The sequence below is a fragment of the Arachis stenosperma genome, chromosome 6, assembly GCF_014773155.1.
Source record: "Arachis stenosperma cultivar V10309 chromosome 6, arast.V10309.gnm1.PFL2, whole genome shotgun sequence".
Classification (NCBI taxonomy): Eukaryota; Viridiplantae; Streptophyta; class Magnoliopsida; order Fabales; family Fabaceae; genus Arachis; species Arachis stenosperma.
Genome location: NC_080382.1, coordinates 69,762,216 through 69,779,131, shown reverse-complemented (window position 1 = coordinate 69,779,131; position 16,916 = coordinate 69,762,216). Strand labels below are relative to the sequence as shown.

At 44.2% G+C, this 16,916-nt stretch overlaps 19 non-coding genes across 19 annotated transcripts; all 19 read right to left on the bottom strand.

The window, feature by feature from the left end:
• Window positions 1-1,216: 1,216 nt before the first annotated feature.
• LOC130938604 (5S ribosomal RNA) lies at window positions 1,217-1,335 on the bottom strand. The gene has a single exon (XR_009069763.1). It is a non-coding gene; the product is annotated as a 5S ribosomal RNA (ribosomal RNA).
• A 187-nt stretch (window positions 1,336-1,522) lies between these two features.
• On the bottom strand, window positions 1,523-1,641 carry LOC130938920 (5S ribosomal RNA). The gene has a single exon (XR_009070059.1). It is a non-coding gene; the product is annotated as a 5S ribosomal RNA (ribosomal RNA).
• A 188-nt stretch (window positions 1,642-1,829) lies between these two features.
• On the bottom strand, window positions 1,830-1,948 carry LOC130937817 (5S ribosomal RNA). The gene has a single exon (XR_009069015.1). It is a non-coding gene; the product is annotated as a 5S ribosomal RNA (ribosomal RNA).
• Window positions 1,949-2,132: 184 nt separating this feature from the next.
• On the bottom strand, window positions 2,133-2,251 carry LOC130937675 (5S ribosomal RNA). Its single transcript, XR_009068882.1, has one exon. It is a non-coding gene; the product is annotated as a 5S ribosomal RNA (ribosomal RNA).
• A 3,879-nt stretch (window positions 2,252-6,130) lies between these two features.
• Window positions 6,131-6,238, bottom strand: LOC130937547 (small nucleolar RNA R71). Its single transcript, XR_009068761.1, has one exon. It is a non-coding gene; the product is annotated as a small nucleolar RNA R71 (small nucleolar RNA).
• Window positions 6,239-12,666: 6,428 nt separating this feature from the next.
• Window positions 12,667-12,785, bottom strand: LOC130938931 (5S ribosomal RNA). The gene has a single exon (XR_009070069.1). It is a non-coding gene; the product is annotated as a 5S ribosomal RNA (ribosomal RNA).
• Window positions 12,786-12,970: 185 nt separating this feature from the next.
• On the bottom strand, window positions 12,971-13,089 carry LOC130938840 (5S ribosomal RNA). The gene has a single exon (XR_009069984.1). It is a non-coding gene; the product is annotated as a 5S ribosomal RNA (ribosomal RNA).
• A 185-nt stretch (window positions 13,090-13,274) lies between these two features.
• LOC130939027 (5S ribosomal RNA) lies at window positions 13,275-13,392 on the bottom strand. Its single transcript, XR_009070160.1, has one exon. It is a non-coding gene; the product is annotated as a 5S ribosomal RNA (ribosomal RNA).
• Window positions 13,393-13,575: 183 nt separating this feature from the next.
• LOC130938995 (5S ribosomal RNA) lies at window positions 13,576-13,694 on the bottom strand. Its single transcript, XR_009070129.1, has one exon. It is a non-coding gene; the product is annotated as a 5S ribosomal RNA (ribosomal RNA).
• A 183-nt stretch (window positions 13,695-13,877) lies between these two features.
• Window positions 13,878-13,996, bottom strand: LOC130938888 (5S ribosomal RNA). The gene has a single exon (XR_009070029.1). It is a non-coding gene; the product is annotated as a 5S ribosomal RNA (ribosomal RNA).
• A 183-nt stretch (window positions 13,997-14,179) lies between these two features.
• On the bottom strand, window positions 14,180-14,298 carry LOC130937639 (5S ribosomal RNA). The gene has a single exon (XR_009068849.1). It is a non-coding gene; the product is annotated as a 5S ribosomal RNA (ribosomal RNA).
• Window positions 14,299-14,484: 186 nt separating this feature from the next.
• Window positions 14,485-14,603, bottom strand: LOC130939020 (5S ribosomal RNA). Its single transcript, XR_009070153.1, has one exon. It is a non-coding gene; the product is annotated as a 5S ribosomal RNA (ribosomal RNA).
• Window positions 14,604-14,789: 186 nt separating this feature from the next.
• LOC130938852 (5S ribosomal RNA) lies at window positions 14,790-14,908 on the bottom strand. The gene has a single exon (XR_009069995.1). It is a non-coding gene; the product is annotated as a 5S ribosomal RNA (ribosomal RNA).
• Window positions 14,909-15,090: 182 nt separating this feature from the next.
• On the bottom strand, window positions 15,091-15,209 carry LOC130937417 (5S ribosomal RNA). Its single transcript, XR_009068638.1, has one exon. It is a non-coding gene; the product is annotated as a 5S ribosomal RNA (ribosomal RNA).
• Window positions 15,210-15,392: 183 nt separating this feature from the next.
• LOC130936870 (5S ribosomal RNA) lies at window positions 15,393-15,511 on the bottom strand. The gene has a single exon (XR_009068187.1). It is a non-coding gene; the product is annotated as a 5S ribosomal RNA (ribosomal RNA).
• A 187-nt stretch (window positions 15,512-15,698) lies between these two features.
• Window positions 15,699-15,817, bottom strand: LOC130937322 (5S ribosomal RNA). Its single transcript, XR_009068544.1, has one exon. It is a non-coding gene; the product is annotated as a 5S ribosomal RNA (ribosomal RNA).
• A 187-nt stretch (window positions 15,818-16,004) lies between these two features.
• Window positions 16,005-16,123, bottom strand: LOC130938977 (5S ribosomal RNA). Its single transcript, XR_009070112.1, has one exon. It is a non-coding gene; the product is annotated as a 5S ribosomal RNA (ribosomal RNA).
• A 185-nt stretch (window positions 16,124-16,308) lies between these two features.
• LOC130938826 (5S ribosomal RNA) lies at window positions 16,309-16,427 on the bottom strand. Its single transcript, XR_009069971.1, has one exon. It is a non-coding gene; the product is annotated as a 5S ribosomal RNA (ribosomal RNA).
• Window positions 16,428-16,610: 183 nt separating this feature from the next.
• Window positions 16,611-16,729, bottom strand: LOC130937546 (5S ribosomal RNA). Its single transcript, XR_009068760.1, has one exon. It is a non-coding gene; the product is annotated as a 5S ribosomal RNA (ribosomal RNA).
• Between the last annotated feature and the right edge of the window lie 187 nt (window positions 16,730-16,916).

The window sequence follows — 16,916 nt, the reverse complement described above, 5'->3', positions numbered from 1 at the left end:
ACTTTGTTCTCTTGTCAACCTTGCCAATTTGATGCCAAATATAGACTATTATACCTCGTTGGAAAGCTATGGATGTCAGCTTTCTAACGCAACTGGAAGCACCTCAATTGGATCTCTATAGCTCAAGTTATGCTTGATTGAAGGTGACAAGGTTGCTGGTTGGTTTGACAGCGTTTAAGCCAACGTTTAAGTCACTTAAACGTGCTCGAAAATGCCAATTTTGGGAGCTCAGTTGCATTGTCCACCCCATACTTCTATACATAGTTGGAAAGCTCTGAATGTCTACTTTCCAATGCAACTGGAAGCGCATCATTTAGAGTTCTACAACTCGAGTTATACTCCATGGAAGGTGAAGAGGTCAGCTGGCCTGATTGCATGTTGGTATGCTCTTCTATGCACATTACGGGGCTGTTTTCTCCCTCAATTTTTAGTATCCACCATGCATGCCATATATTCTTGGAAAGCTCTAGATGTCTTCTTTCCAATGCATTTTGAATCACCTCATTTGGAGTTTTGTAGCTCAAGTTATTTATGTTTGAAGAAGGCATGGTCAAGCTGTTCCATATAACACGTTTAAGCTCCAGTTTAAGCTTAAACTGGAGCTTAAACGCTGGCACTCCCTGGAGGCATAAGCTCGAGCACGTTTAAGCTTCAGTTTAAGGTTAAACTGAAGCTTAAACGTGGAATGGCTCCCTGATGCTTTCAATTCTGGCGTTTAACTTCCAGTTTAAGGTTAAACTGGAGGTTAAACGCCACTTTCAGCCCTTTCCTCAGCTTTCATGATTTTTGGCGTTTTAAGCTCCAGTTTAAGCTTAAACTGGAGCTTAAACTCCACATGTGATATTCAAGCTTCCTTTATTGATTTTGTTGCTTCCTTGCCTAGCCTCTTCTTCCCTGAAATCATCCAAACAACTGCATCAAAGTCTTGCAAAATTTCATGAGAATTCTTCCATTCATAGCATTCAAGGAATATAACTAAAAACTCATGGAATTTGCATCAAAATCTTCATGTTTGAATGATTTAAGACAAGCATGACTATTTGGCCCAAATGATTACTTAAGGCTCAAGAAAATGCATAAAACAACTAAAAATAAAAGAAAAAGGCTAGTGAAACTAGCCTAAGATGCCTTGGCATCAGCGGCTCGCCCTTAGGTGTCCTACTCGGGATAGCGTCATTTAGAGAATGAGGGTCGGCACGACGTAAAAAAAAAAAAAGAGGTGCAACACGAGGACTTCCCAAGAGGTCACCCATCCTAGTACTACTCTCGCCCAAGCACGCTTAACTGTGGAGTTCTGATGGGATCCGACGCATTAGTGCTGGTATGATCGCACCTATTATATTTCGCACACACAAATTTCTTAACCATAAGGTGCGAGAAAGTATAACACTATCCGCGAAGCCTTGCGAGTACTGTAGGTGCCTGCTGAGGATGAGGCCATTGCGTCTCGCACTTAGGTGTCCTACTCGGGATAGCGTCTTTTAGAGAATGAGGGTCGGCACGACGTAAAAAAAAAAAAAAAGAGGTGCAATACGAGGACTTCCCTGGAGGTCACCCATCCTAGTTATACTCTCGCCCAAGCACGCTTAACTGCGAAGTTCTGATGGGATCCGGTGCATTAGTGCTGGTATGATCGCACCTATTATAGTTCGCAAACACAATTTTCTTAACCATGCAGCGCGAGAGAGTAGAACACTATCCGTGAAGCCTTGCGGGTACTGTAGGTGCCTGCCGAGGATGAGGCCATTGCGGCCCCCCCCCCTTAGGTGGCCTACTCGGGATAGCATCATTTAGAGAATGAGAGGCGGCACAACGTAAAAAAAAAAAAATAGGTGCAACACGAGGACTTCCCAGGAGGACACCCATCCTAGTACTACTCTCGCCCAAGCACGCTTAACTGCGGAGTTCTGATGGGATCCAGTGCATTAGTGCTGGTATGATTGCACCTATTATAGTTCGCACACACAATTTTCTTAACCATGCGGCGCGAGAGAGTATAACACTATCCGCGAAGCCTTGCGGGTACTGTAGGTGCCTGCCGAGGATGAGGCCATTGCGGCTCGCCCTTAGGTGTCCTACTCGGGATAGCGTCATTTAGAGAATGAGGGTCGACACGACGTAAAAAAAAAAAAGAGGTGCAACACGAGGACTTCCCAGGAGGACACCCATCCTAGTACTACTCTCGCCCAAGCACGCTTAACTGCGGAGTTCTGATGGGATCCGGCGCATGAGTGCTGGTATGATCGCACCTATTATAGTTCGCACACTGATGAGCGGATAATTTGTACGCTTTTTGGCATTGTTTTTAGTATGTTTTTAGTATGATCTAGTTAGTTTTTAGTATATTTTTATTAGTTTTTAGTTAAAATTCACTTTTCTGGACTTTACTATGAGTTTGTGTGTTTTTCTGTGATTTCAGGTATTTTCTGGCTGAAATTGAGGGACCTGAGCAAAAATCTGATTCAGAGACTAAAAAGGACTGCAGATGCTGTTGGATTCTGACCTCCCTGCACTCGAAGTGGATTTTCTGGAGCTACAGAAGCCCAATTGGCGCGCTCTCAACGGCGTTGGAAAGTAGACATCCTGGGCTTTCCAGCAATATATGATAGTCCATACTTTGCCCAAGATTTGATGGCCCAAACCGGCGTTCAAAGTCACCTCAAGAAATCCCAGCGTTAAACGCTGGAACTGGCACCCAAATGGGAGTTAAACGCCCAAACTGGCATAAAAGCTGGCTTTTAACTCCAAGAAGAGTCTCTACACGAAATTGCTTCATTGCTCAGCCCATGCACACACCAAGTGGGCCCGGAAGTGGATTTTTATGTCATTTACTCATCTTTGTACACCTTAGGCTACTAGTTATCTATAAGTAGGACCTTTTACTATTGTATCTAGAGACTTTGGTAGCTATCTTCGTTTTATGCTATCTTAGATCATTGGGAGGCTGGCCATTCGGCCATGCCTAGACCTTATGCTTATGTATTTTCAACGGTGGAGTTTCTACACACCATAGATTAAGGTGTGGAGCTCTGCTGTACCTCGAGTATTAATGCAATTACTATTGTTCTTCCATTCAATTCCGCTTGTTCTTTGTCCAAGATATCACTTGTTCTTCAACTTGATGAAGGTGATGATCCGTGACACTCATCATCATTCTCACTCATGAACAAGGTGACTGACAACCATTCTTGTTCTACAAGCAATCAAAGCTCTAGTGAATATCTCTTGGATTCCTGATAACACGATGCATGGTTGATCGCCTGACAACCGAGTGCTCGCCTAACAAACGAGCCAGCCATTCCGTGAGATCAGAGTCTTCGTGGTATAGGCGAGAACTGATGGCGGCATTCAAGAGAATCCGGAAGGTCTAACCTTGTCTGTGGTATTCTGAGTAGGATTCAATGATTGAATGACTGTGACGTGCTTCAAACTCCTGAAGGCGGGGCGTTAGTGACAGATGCAAAAGAATCACTGGATTCTATTCCGGCCTGATTGAGAACCGACAGATGGATAGCCGTGCCGTGACAGGGTGCGTTGAACATTTCCAATGAGAGGATGGGAGGTAGCCACTGACAACGGTGAAACCCTTGCATAAGCTTGCCATGGAAAGGAGTAAGAAGGATTGGATGAAGACTGTAGGAAAGCAGAGAGACAGAAGGGAAGGCATCTTCATACGCTTATCTGAAGCTCTCACCAATGATATACATAAGTATCTCTATCTTTATCTTTATGTTATTTTCGTTTATCACTATACCCATTTGAGTCTGCCTGACTGAGATTCACAAGGTGACCATAGCTTGCTTCAATACTAACAATCTCCGTGGGATCGACCCTTACTCACGTAAGGTATTACTTGGACGACCCAGTGCACTTGCTGGTTAGTTGTGCGAAGTTGTGTAATGCCATGGAATTGAACTACCAAGTTTTTGGAGTTCATGACCGGGGATTATGAGAGTTGTGAAAAGTATTGTTCACAATTTCGCGCACCAAGTTTTTGGCGTCGTTGCCAGGGATTGTTCAGTATGGACAACTGACGGTTCATCTTGTTGCTTAGATTAGGTATTTTTTTTTCAAAATTCTTGAAGATAAATTATAGAGTTTCATGATGATTTGTTGAAATCTGGCTGGCTGAGAAGCCATGTCTAATCTCATTGGACCGAGGTTTCAACTTATCATCACAAGAGCTTGTTGATCTTTATCAATTTTGCTTTTGGAGCAGTGATCTGCTAAGGCTTGGCTGGCCCTTGGCCATGTCTAGTGTTTTGGACCGAAGCTTTCTTTGAAAGCTTGGCTGGCTGTGAAGCCATGTCTAATTCCTGGACCGGAGTCTTAGACTAACATTGCACTGATTCCTGGAATTCTCATTAAGAATTTTGATATCTTTTTCCACTTAATTTTCGAAAAACACAAAAAAATCACAAAATCATAAAAACCAAAAATATTTGATGTTTCTTGCTTAAGTCTAGTGTCCCATCTTAAGTTTGGTGTCAATTGCATGCATTCATTCATGTGTCTTAAGGATCTTCAAGTAATTCTTGATGATTTCTTACTCTGATCTTTGAATTCTTTTGGCTTGAGTGTTTATGTGTCTCATATAGTGTCAGTAGTATACAAACTGCTAAGTTTAGTGTCTTGCATGCATTGTTATTTGATTCTTATTGCATTTTGATTATTAAAAAATCCAAAAATATTTTTAATTTGTGTCTTTTCAAGTCAATAATACAAAGAATTGAAGATTCAGAACATACTGCAGAGGAATTATACAGAAAAAGCTGGGCATTCAAAAATGCCCAGTGAAGAAGACAGACTGGCGTTTAAACGCCAGCCAGGGTACCTGGTTGGGCGTTTAACGCCCAAAAAGGGTGCATTTTGGGCGCTAAACGCCAGAATGTGCACCATTCTGGGCGTTTAACGCCAGGATGGCAAAGGGGGAAGAATTTTGTTTTCAAATCAATTTTTTTCAAGTTTTCAAAGTTTTTCAAAATCAAATCTTTTTCAAATCATATCTTTTCAATCAAATGTTTTTCAAAATCAATTTCTTTCCTTTTACAAAGATACTTACTAACAATTAATGATTTGATTGAACATCTCAAATTTGTTGCCTTTTCTGTTGAGAAAGGTTTAATGTTTGAATCATATCTTTCTTGTTAGGCAAGTCACTAATTTTCAAAATCAAATCTTTTAAAATTGTTTTCAAACCAAATTTTTTTTTTAACCAATCACATCTTCTCAACCTCATCTTTTTCAAAATAGTTTTCAATCAAATCTCCTTAATTTCTAATTTCAAAATCTTTTTCAAAAATCACTTGATTTCTTTTCCACTTTCAATTTTCGAAAATTATCAATCAAATTTTAAAATGTTTTTAACATCTTTTTAATTAATTTTCGAAAATCCTCTTCCCTCCTTCCCACATCCTTCTATTTATGGAGTACTACTCCTTCTTAATGCACAATTCGAACTCTATCTAATCAAGTTTGAATTCTTCTACCTTCTTTTCTTCTATTTTTTGTTTCCTCTGACACCTTAAGGAATCTCTATACTGTGACATAGAGGATTCCACATCTTCTTGTTCTCTTCTCTTTCATATGAGCAGGAGCAGAGACAAAGGCATTCTTGTTGAAGCTGACCCTAAACCTGAAAGGACCTTGAAGAGAAAGCTAAGAGAAGCCAAAGCACAACTCTCTTTAGAGGACCTGACCGAATTCTTCAAAGAAGAAGAACACATGGCAGCCGAAAACAACAACAATGCCAACAATGCAAGGGAAGGTGCTGGGTGACTTTACTGCACCTACTCCCAACTTCTATGGGAGAAGCATCTCTATCCCTGCCATTGGAGCAAACAACTTTGAGCTTAAGCCTCAATTAGTTTCTCTAATGCAACAGAATTGCAAGTTCCATGGACTTCCAATGGAAGATCCTCATCAGTTTTTAGCTGAGTTCTTGCAAATCTGTGACACAGTCAAGACTAATGGGGTTGACCCTGAGGTCTACAGACTGATGCTATTCCCTTTTGCTGTAAGAGACAGAGCTAGAATATGGTTGGACTCACAACCTAAGGATAGCCTGGACTCTTGGGAAAAGCTAGTCAATGCCTTCTTGGCAAAGTTCTTTCCACCTCAAAAATGGAGTAAGCTAAGAGTGGAAGTCCAAACCTTCAGACAGAAGGATGGAGAATCCCTCTATGAAGCTTGGGAAAGATACAAACAATTAATCAGAAAATGTCCTTCTGACATGCTTTCTGAATGGAGCATCATAGGTATTTTCTATGATGGCCTCTCTGAACTATTCAAGATGTCTTTGGATAGCTCTACTGGAGGATCTCTTCATCTGAAGAAGACGCCTACAGAAGCTCAAGAGCTAATTGAAATGGTTGCAAATAACCAATTCATGTACACTTCTGAAAGGAATCCTGTGAATAATGGGACTAATCAGAAGAAAGGAGTTCTTGAGATTGACACTCTGAATGCCATACCGGCTCAGAATAAGATATTGACTCAACAAGTCAATTTGATTTCTCAAAGTCTGTCTGGAATGCAAAATGCATCTGGCAGTACTAAGGAAGCTTCATCTGAGGAAGAAGCTTATGATCCTGAGAACCCTTCAATGGAAGAGGTGAATTACCTAGGAGAACCCTATGGAAACACCTATAATTCTTCATGGAGAAATCACCCAAATTTCTCATGGAAGAATCAAGAGAGACCTCAACAAGGTTTCAATAATAATAATGGTGGAAGAAACAGGTTTAGCAATAACAAGCCTTTTCCATCATCTTCTCAGCAACAGACAGAGAGTTCTAAGCAGAATACCTCTGACTTAGCAACAATGGTCTCTGATCTAATCAAAACCACTCAAAGTTTCATGAATGAAACAAGGTCCTCCATCAGAAATTTGGAAGGACAAGTGGGTCAGCTGAGCAAGAAAGTTACTGAACTCCCTCCTAGTACTCTCCCAAGTAATACAGAAGAAAATCCAAAAGGAGAGTGCAAAGCCATAACCATGGCCGAATATGGAGAGGAAAGAGAGGAGGTGGACGCCACTGAGGAAGACCTCAATGGGCGTGCACCAACCTCCTCTGAGTTCCCCAATGAGGAACCATGGGAATCTGAGGCTCAAAATGAGACCATAGAGATTCCATTGGACTTACTTCTGCCTTTCATGAGCTCCGATGAGTATTCTTCCTCTGAAGAGGATGAGTATGTCACTGAAGAGCAAGTTGCTAAATACCTTGGAGCAATCATGAAGTTAAATGACAAGTTATTTGGAAATAAGACTTGGGAAGATGAACCTCCCTTGCTCACCAAAGAACTGGATGACTTGTCTAGGCAGAAATTACCTCAAAAGAGACAAGATCCTGGGAAGTTTTCCATACCTTGTACCATAGGCACCATGACCTTCAAGAAGGCTCTGTGTGACTTAGGGTCAAGTGTGAACCTCATGCCTCTCTCTGTAATGGAGAAGCTAGGGATCTTTGAGGTACAAGCTGCAAGAATCTCATTAGAGATGGCAGACAACTCAAGAAAACAAGCTCATGGACTTGTAGAGAATGTTTTGGTAAAAGTTGAAGACCATTACATTCCTACTGATTTCATAGTCCTAGAGACTGGGAAGTGCATGGATGAATCCATCATCCTTGGCAGACCCTTCCTAGCCATAGCAAAGGCTGTGATTGATGTTGATAGAGGTGAACTGATCATTCAAGTGAATGAAAAATCCTTGGTGTTTGAGGCTCAAGGATATCCCTCTGTCACCATGGAGATGAAGCTTGAAGAGCTTCCCTCAAATCAGAGACAAATAGAGCCCCCAAAGTCAAACTCTAAGTTTGGTGTTGGGAGGCCACAACCAAACTCTAAGTTTGGTGTTGAACCCCCACATTCAAACTCTAAGTTTGGTGTTGGGAGGTTCCCACATTGCTCTGATCATTTGTGAGGCTCCATGAGAGCCATCTGTCAAGCTACTGACATTAAAGAAGCGCTTGTTGGGAGGCAACCCAATGATTATATTTTATATATTTTCTTTTGTTATTTTATGTTTTTTGTAGGTTGATGATCATAAGAAGTCACAAAATCCATTGAAAAAGCAAAAACAAAATGAAAAACAGGAAGAAAAACAGCACACCCTGGAGGAAGAACCCACTGGCGTTTAAACGCCAGTGAGGCTAGCAATTGGGCGTTTAACGCCCAGTCTGGCACCATTCTGGGCGTTTAACGCCAGAAAGGGGCACCAGACTGGCGTTAAACGCCAGAAAAGGGCAAGAACCTGGCGTTAAACGCCAGGAATGGGCACCAGCCTGGCGTTTAACGCTAGAAATGGCTCAAAACGTGGATTTTGATGCCATTTGGTGCAGGGATGACTTTTCCTTGACACCACAGGATCTGTGGACCCCACAGGACCCCACCTCTCTCTCTTCTTCCCCCTTTCACCAATCACCTCAATACCTCTTCCCCAAAAACCCCTCACTTATCATATCCCATCTTTCTCTTCACCACTCACATCCATCCTTCACAAAACCCCACCAACCTCACCCTTCAAATTCAAACCACTTTCCCTCCCAAACCCACCCATAATGGCCGAACTCCATCTCCCCTCTCTCCTATAAATACCCTTCTTCATTCCTTCATTTTCACACAACCTAAACACCACTTCTCCCCTTCTTTGGCCGAATACAAAGCCATCCCCTTCTCCCTCATTTCTTCTTCTTCTACTCTCTTCTTTCTTCTTTTGCTCGAGGACGAGCAAACCTTTTAAGTTTGGTGTGGTAAAAGCGTTGCTTTTTCGTTTTCCATAACCATTTATGGCATCCAAGGCCGGAGAAACCTCTAGAAAGAGGAAAGGGAAGGCAAAAGCTTCCACCACCGAGTCATGGGAGATGGATAGATTCATCTCAAGGGTGCATCAAGACCACTTCTATGAAGTTGTGGCCTTGAAGAAGGTGATCCCCGAGGTCCCCTTTTCACTCAAAAGGGGTGAATATCCGGAGATCCGCCATGAGATCCGAAGAAGAGGTTGGGAAGTGCTTACCAACCCCATTCAACAAGTCGGAATCTTGATGGTTCAAGAGTTCTATGCCAATGCATGGATCACAAAGAACCATGATCAAAGTATGAACCCGAATCCAAAGAATTATCTTACTATGGTTCGGGGGAAATACTTGGATTTCAGTCCGAAAAGTGTGAGGGTAGCGTTCAACTTGCCTATGATGCAAGGAGATGAACATCCTTACACAAGAAGGGTCAACTTTGATCAAAGGTTGGACCAAGTCCTCACAGTCATATGTGAAGAGGGCGCACAATGGAAGAGAGATTCAAGAGGCAAGCCGGTTCAATTGAGAAGGCATGACCTCAAACCCATGGCTAGAGGATGGTTGGAGTTCATTCAACGCTCAATCATTCCCACTAGCAACCGGTCCGAAGTTACTCTAGACCGGGCCATCATGATTCATAGCATCATGATTGGAGAAGAAGTGAAAGTTCATGAGGTTATAGCCCAAGAGCTTTATAAGGTGGCGGACAAGTCTTCCACCTTGGCAAGGTTAGCCTTTCCTCATCTCATTTGTCACCTCTGTTATTCAGTTGGAGTTGACATAGAAAGAGACACCCCCATTGATGAGGACAAGCCCATCACCAAGAAAAGGATGGAGCACACAAGAGACCCCTCTCATCATGAGATCCCTGAGATACCTCAAGGGATGCACTTTCCTCCACAAAACTATTGGGAGCAACTGAACACCTCCCTAGGAGAATTGAGTTCCAACATGGGACAACTAAGGGTGGAGCATCAAGAACACTCCATCATCCTTCATGAAATTAGAGAAGACCAAAGAATCATGAGGGAGGAGCAACAAAGACAAGGAAGAGACATTGAGGAGCTCAAGCACTCCATAGGATCTTCAAGAGGAAGAAAGAGCCGCCATCACTAAGGTGGACCCGTTCTTTGATTTCCTTGTTCTTTATTCTTCTGTTCTTCGAATTTTATGCTTATGTTATCCATGTTTGTGTCTTGTGATCATTAGTGTCTTAGTGTCTATGCCTTAAAGTTATGAATGTCCTATGAATCCATCACCTTTCTTGAATAAAAACGTGCTTAATTGAAAAGGAAAGAATTGCATGAATTCTGAATTTTATAATAGTTTAATTAATTTGATGTGGTGGCAATACTCTTGTTCTCTGAATGTATGCTTAAACAGTGCATATGTATCTTGAATTTGTGGTTCATGAAGGTTGGCTCTTGAAAGAATGATGAAAAAGGAGACATGTTACTGAGGATCTGAAAAATCATTAGAAATGATTCTTGAAGCAAGAAAAAGCAGTGAATACAAAAAAAAAAAAAAGAGAAAAAGCAAGCGAAAAAAAAAACCGAAAAAAAAAGAAAGAGAAAAAGAAAGAAAAAGAAAGAATAAAGTTGTGATCCAAGGCAATAAGAGTGTGCTTAAGAACCCTGGACACCTCCAATTGGGGACTCTAGCAAAGCTGAGTCACAATCTGAAAAGGTTCACCCAATTATGTGTCTGTGGCATGTATGTATCCGGTGGTAATACTGGAAGACAGAGTGCTTTGGGCCACGGCCAAGACTCATAAAGTAGCTGTGTTCAAGAATCATCATACTTAACTAGGAGAATCAATAACACTATCTGGATTCTGAGTTCCTAAAGAAGCCAACCATTCTGAATTTCAAAGGATAGACTGAGATGCCAAAACTGTTCAGAGGCAAAAAGCTAAAAGCCCCGCTCATCTAATTAATACTGATCTTCATAGATGTTTTTGGAATTCATTGCATATTCTCTTCTTTTTATCTTCTTTTTGGCATTGTTTTTAGTATGTTTTTAGTATGATCTAGTTAGTTTTTAGTATATTTTTATTAGTTTTTAGTTAAAATTCACTTTTCTGGACTTTACTATGAGTTTGTGTGTTTTTCTGTGATTTCAGGTATTTTCTGGCTGAAATTGAGGGACCTGAGCAAAAATCAGATTCAGAGACTAAAAAGGACTGCAGATGCTGTTGGATTCTGACCTCCCTGCACTCGAAGTGGATTTTCTGGAGCTACAGAAGCCCAATTGGCGCGCTCTCAACGGCGTTGGAAAGTAGACATCCTGGGCTTTCCAGCAATATATGATAGTCCATACTTTGCCCAAGATTTGATGGCCCAAACCGGCGTTCAAAGTCACCTCAAGAAATCCCAGCGTTAAACGCTGGAACTGGCACCCAAATGGGAATTAAACGCCCAAACTGGCATAAAAGCTGGCGTTTAACTCCAAGAAGAGTCTCTACACGAAATTGCTTCATTGCTCAGCCCAAGCACACACCAAGTGGGCCCGGAAGTGGATTTTATGTCATTTACTCATCTTTGTACACCTTAGGCTACTAGTTATCTATAAGTAGGACCTTTTACTATTGTATCTAGAGACTTTGGTAGCTATCTTCGTTTTATGCTATCTTAGATCATTGGGAGGCTGGCCATTCGGCCATGCCTAGACCTTATGCTTATGTATTTTCAACGGTGGAGTTTCTACACACCATAGATTAAGGTGTGGAGCTCTGCTGTACCTCGAGTATTAATGCAATTACTATTGTTCTTCCATTCAATTCCGCTTGTTCTTTGTCCAAGATATCACTTGTTCTTCAACTTGATGAAGGTGATGATCCGTGACACTCATCATCATTCTCACTCATGAACAAGGTGACTGACAACCATTCTTGTTCTACAAGCAATCAAAGCTCTAGTGAATATCTCTTGGATTCCTGATAACACGATGCATGGTTGATCGCCTGACAACTGAGTGCTCGCCTGACAAACGAGCCAGCCATTCCGTGAGATCAGAGTCTTCGTGGTATAGGCGAGAACTGATGGCGGCATTCAAGAGAATCCGGAAGGTCTAACCTTGTCTGTGGTATTCTGAGTAGGATTCAATGATTGAATGACTGTGACGTGCTTCAAACTCCTGAAGGCGGGGCGTTAGTGACAGATGCAAAAGAATCACTGGATTCTATTCCGGCCTGATTGAGAACCGACAGATGGATAGCCGTGCCGTGACAGGGTGCGTTGAACATTTCCAATGAGAGGATGGGAGGTAGCCACTGACAACGGTGAAACCCTTGCATAAGCTTGCCATGGAAAGGAGTAAGAAGGATTGGATGAAGACTGTAGGAAAGCAGAGAGACAGAAGGGAAGGCATCTTCATACGCTTATCTGAAGCTCTCACCAATGATATACATAAGTATCTCTATCTTTATCTTTATGTTATTTTCGTTTATCACTATACCCATTTGAGTCTGCCTGACTGAGATTCACAAGGTGACCATAGCTTGCTTCAATACTAACAATCTCCGTGGGATCGACCCTTACTCACGTAAGGTATTACTTGGACGACCCAGTGCACTTGCTGGTTAGTTGTGCGAAGTTGTGTAATGCCATGGAATTGAACTACCAAGTTTTTGGAGTTCATGACCGGGGATTATGAGAGTTGTGAAAAGTATTGTTCACAATTTCGCGCACCACACACACAAGTTTCTTAACCATGCGGCGCGAGTGAGTATAACACTATCCGCGAAGCCTTGTGGGTACTGTAGGTGCCTGCCGGGGATGAGGCCATTGCGGCTCGCACTTAGGTGTCCTACTCGGGATAGCGTCATTTAGAGAATGAGTGTCGGCACGACGTAAAAAAAAAAAAAGAGGTGCAATACAAGGACTTCCCAGGAGGTCACCCATCCTAGTTCAACTCTCGCCCAAGCACGCTTAACTGCGAAGTTCTGATGGGTTCCGGTGCATTAGTGCTGGTATGATCGCACCTATTATAGTTCGCACACACAATTTTCTTAACCATGCGGCGCGAGAGAGCATAACACTATCCGCGAAGCCTTGCGGGTACTGTAGGTGCCTGCCGAGGATGAGGCCATTGCGGCTCGCCCTTAGGTGGCCTACTCGGGATAGCATCATTTAGAGAATGAGAGTCGGCACAACGTAAAAAAAAAAAAAGAGGTGCAAAACGAGGACTTCCCAGGAGGTCACCCATCCTAGTACTACTCTCACGCAAGCACGCTTAACTGCGGAGTTCTGATGGGATCCGGTACATTAGTGCTGGTATGATCGCACCTATTGTAGTTTGCACACACAATTTTCTTAACCATGCGGCACGAGAGAGTATAACACTATCCGCGAAGCCTTGCGGGTACTGTAGGTGCCTGCCGAGAATGAGGCCAGTGCGGCTCGCCCTTAGGTGGCCTACTCGGGATAGCATCATTTAGAGAATAAGAGTCGGCATGACGTAAAAAAAAAAAAAGAGGTGCAACACGAGGATTTCCCAGGAGGTCACCCATCCTAGTACTACTCTCGCCCAAGCACGCTTTATGCGGAGTTCTGATGGGATCCGGTGCATTAGTGTTGGTATGATCGCATCTATTATAGTTCGCACGCACAATTTTCTTAACCATGCGGCGCGAGAGAGTATAACACTATCCGCGAAGCCTGGCGGGTACTGTAGGTGCCTGCCGAGGATGAGGCCATTGCGGCTCGCCCTTAGGTGTCCTACTCGGGATAGCGTCATTTAGAGAATGAGGGTCGGCACGACGTAAAAAAAAAAAGAGGTGCAACAGGAGGACTTCCCAAGAGGTCACCCATCCTAGTACTACTCTCGCCCAAGCACGCTTAAGTGTGGAGTTCTGATGGGATCCGACGCATTAGTGCTGGTATGGTCGCACCTATTATATTTCGCACACACAATTTTCTTAACCCTGCGGCGCGAGAAAGTATAACACTATCCGCGAAGCCTTGCGGGTACTGTAGGTGCTTGCCGAGGATGAGGCCATTGCGTCTCGCACTTAGGTGTCCTACTCGGGATAGCGTCTTGTAGAGAATGAGGGTCGGCACGACGTAAAAAAAAAAAGAGGTGCAATACGAGGACTTCCCTGGAGGTCACCCATCCTAGTTCTACTCTCGCCCAAGCACGCTTAACTGTGAAGTTCTGATGGGATCCGGTGCATTAGTGCTGGTATGATCGCACCTATTATAGTTCGCACACACAATTTTCTTAACCATGCGGCGCGAGAGAGTAGAACACTATCCGCGAAGCCTTGCGGGTACTGTAGGTGCCTGCCGAGGATGAGCCCATTGCGGCCCGCCCTTAGGTGGCCTACTCGGGATAGCATCATTTAGAGAATGAGAGGCGGCACGACGTAAAAAAAAAAAGAGGTGCAACACGAGGACTTCCCAGGAGGACACCCATCTTAGTACTACTCTCGCCCAAGCACGCTTAACTGCGGAGTTCTGATGGGATCCAGTGCATTAGTGCTGGTATGATCGCACCTATTATAGTTCGCACATACAATTTTCTTAACCATGCGGCGCGAGAGAGAATAACACTATCCGCGAAGCCTTGCGGGTACTGTAGGTGCCTGCCGAGGATGAGGCCATTGCGGCTCGCACTTAGGTGTCCTACTCGGGATAGCGTCATTTAGAGAATGAGGGTCGGGACGACGTAAAAAAAAAAAAAAGAGGTGCAATACAAGGACTTCCCAGGAGGTCAGCCATCCTAGTTCAACTCTCGCCCAAGCACGCTTAACTACGAAGTTCTGATGGGTTCCGGTGCATTAGTGCTGGTATGATCGCACCTATTATAGTTCGCACACACAAATTTCTTAACCATGCGGCGCGAGAGAGCATAACACTATCCGCGAAGCCTTGCGGGTACTGTAGGTGCCTGCCGAGGATGAGCCCATTGCGGCTCGCCCTTAGGTGGCCTACTCGGGATAGCGTCATTTAGAGAATGAGGGTCGGCACGACGTAAAAAAAAAAAAAAGAGGTGCAACACGAGGACTTCCCAGGAGGTCACCGATCCTAGTACTACTCTCGCCCAAGCACGCTTAACTGCGGAGTTCTGATGGGATCCAGTGCATTGGTTCTGGTATGATCGCACCTATTATAGTTCGCACACACAATTTTCTTAACCATGCGGCGCGAGAGAGTATAACACTATCCGCGAAGCCTTGCGGGTACTGTAGGAGCCTGCCGAGGATGAGGCCATTGCGGCTCGCCCTTAGGTGTCCTACTCGGGATAGCGTCATTTAGAGAATGAGGGTCGGCACGACGTAAAAAAAAAAGAGGTGCAACACGAGGACTTCCCAGGAGGTCACCCATCCTAGTACTACTCTCGCCCAAGCACGCTTAACTGCAGAGTTCTGATGGGATCCAGTGCATTAGTGCTGGTATGATCGCACCTACTATAGTTCGCACACACAATTTTCTTAACCATGCGGCGCGAGAGAGTATAACACTATCCGCGAAGCCTTGCGGGTACTGTAGGTGCCTGCCGAGGATGAGGCCATTGCGGCTCGCACTTAGGTGTCCTACTCGGGATAGCGTCATTTAGAGAATGAGGGTCGACACGACGTAAAAAAAAAAAGAGGTGCATTACAAGGACTTCGCAGGAGGTCACCCATCCTAGTTCAACTCTCGCCCAAGCACGCTTAACTGCGAAGTTCTGATGGGTTCCGGTGCATTAGTGCTGGTATGATCGCACCTATTATAGTTCGCACACACAATTTTCTTAACCATGCGGCGCAAGAGAGCATAACACTATCCGCGAAGCCTTGCGGGTACTGTAGGTGCCTGCCGAGGATGAGGCCATTGCGGCTCGCCCTTAGGTGGCCTACTCGGGATAGCATCATTTAGAGAATGAGAGTCGGCACGACGTAAAAAAAAAAACAAAGAGGTGCAAAACGAGGACTTCCCAGGAGGTCACCCATCCTAGTACTACTCTCGCCCAAGCACGCTTAACTGCGGAGTTCTGATGGGATCCGGTACATTAGTGCTGGTATGATCGCACCTATCATAGTTTGCACACACAATTTTCTTAACCATGCGGCACGAGAGAGTATAACACTATCCGCGAAGCCTTGCGGGTACTGTAGGTGCCTGCCGAGGATGAGGCCATTGCGGCTCGCCCTTAGGTGTCCTACTTGGGATAGCGTCATTTAGAGAATGAGGGTCGGCACGACGTAAAAAAAAAAAAAAAGAGGTGCAACAGGAGGACTTCCCATGAGGTCACCCATCCTAGTACTACTCTCGCCCAAGCGCGCTTAACTGTGGAGTTCTGATGGGATCCGACGCATTAGTGCTGGTATGATCGCACCTATTATATTTCGCACACACAATTTTCTTAACCATGCGGCGCGAGAAAGTATAACACTATCCGCGAAGCCTTGCGGGTACTGTAGGTGCTTGCCGAGGATGAGCCCATTGCGTCTCGCACTTAGGTGTCCTACTCGGGATAGCGTCTTTTAGAGAATGAGGGTCGGCACGACGTAAAAAAAAAAAAAGAGGTGCAATACGAGGACTTCCCTGAAGGTCACCCATCCTAGTTCTACTCTCGCCCAAGCACGCTTAACTGCGAAGTTCTGATGGGATCCGGTGCATTAGTGCTGGTATGATCGCACCTATTATAGTTCGCACACACAATTTTCTTAACCATGCGGCGCGAGAGAGTAGAACACTATCCGCGAAGCCTTGCGGGTACTGTAGGTGCCTGCCGAGGATGAGGCCATTGCGGCCCGCCCTTAGGTGGCCTACTCGGGATAGCATCATTTAGAGAATGAGAGGCGGCACGACGTAAAAAAAAAAAGAGGTGCAACACGAGGATTTCCCAGGAGGACACCCATCCTAGTACTACTCTCGCCCAAGCACGCTTAACTGCGGAGTTCTGATGGGATCCAGTGCATTAGTGCTGGTATGATCGCACCTATTATAGTTCGCACATACAATTTTCTTAACCATGCGGCGCGAGAGAGTATAACAATATCCGCGAAGCCTTGCGGGTACTGTAGGTGCCTGCCGAGGATGAGGCCATTGCGGCTCGCACTTAGGTGTCCTACTCGGGATAGCGTCATTTAGAGAATGAGGGTCGGCACGACGTAAAAAAAAAAAAAAA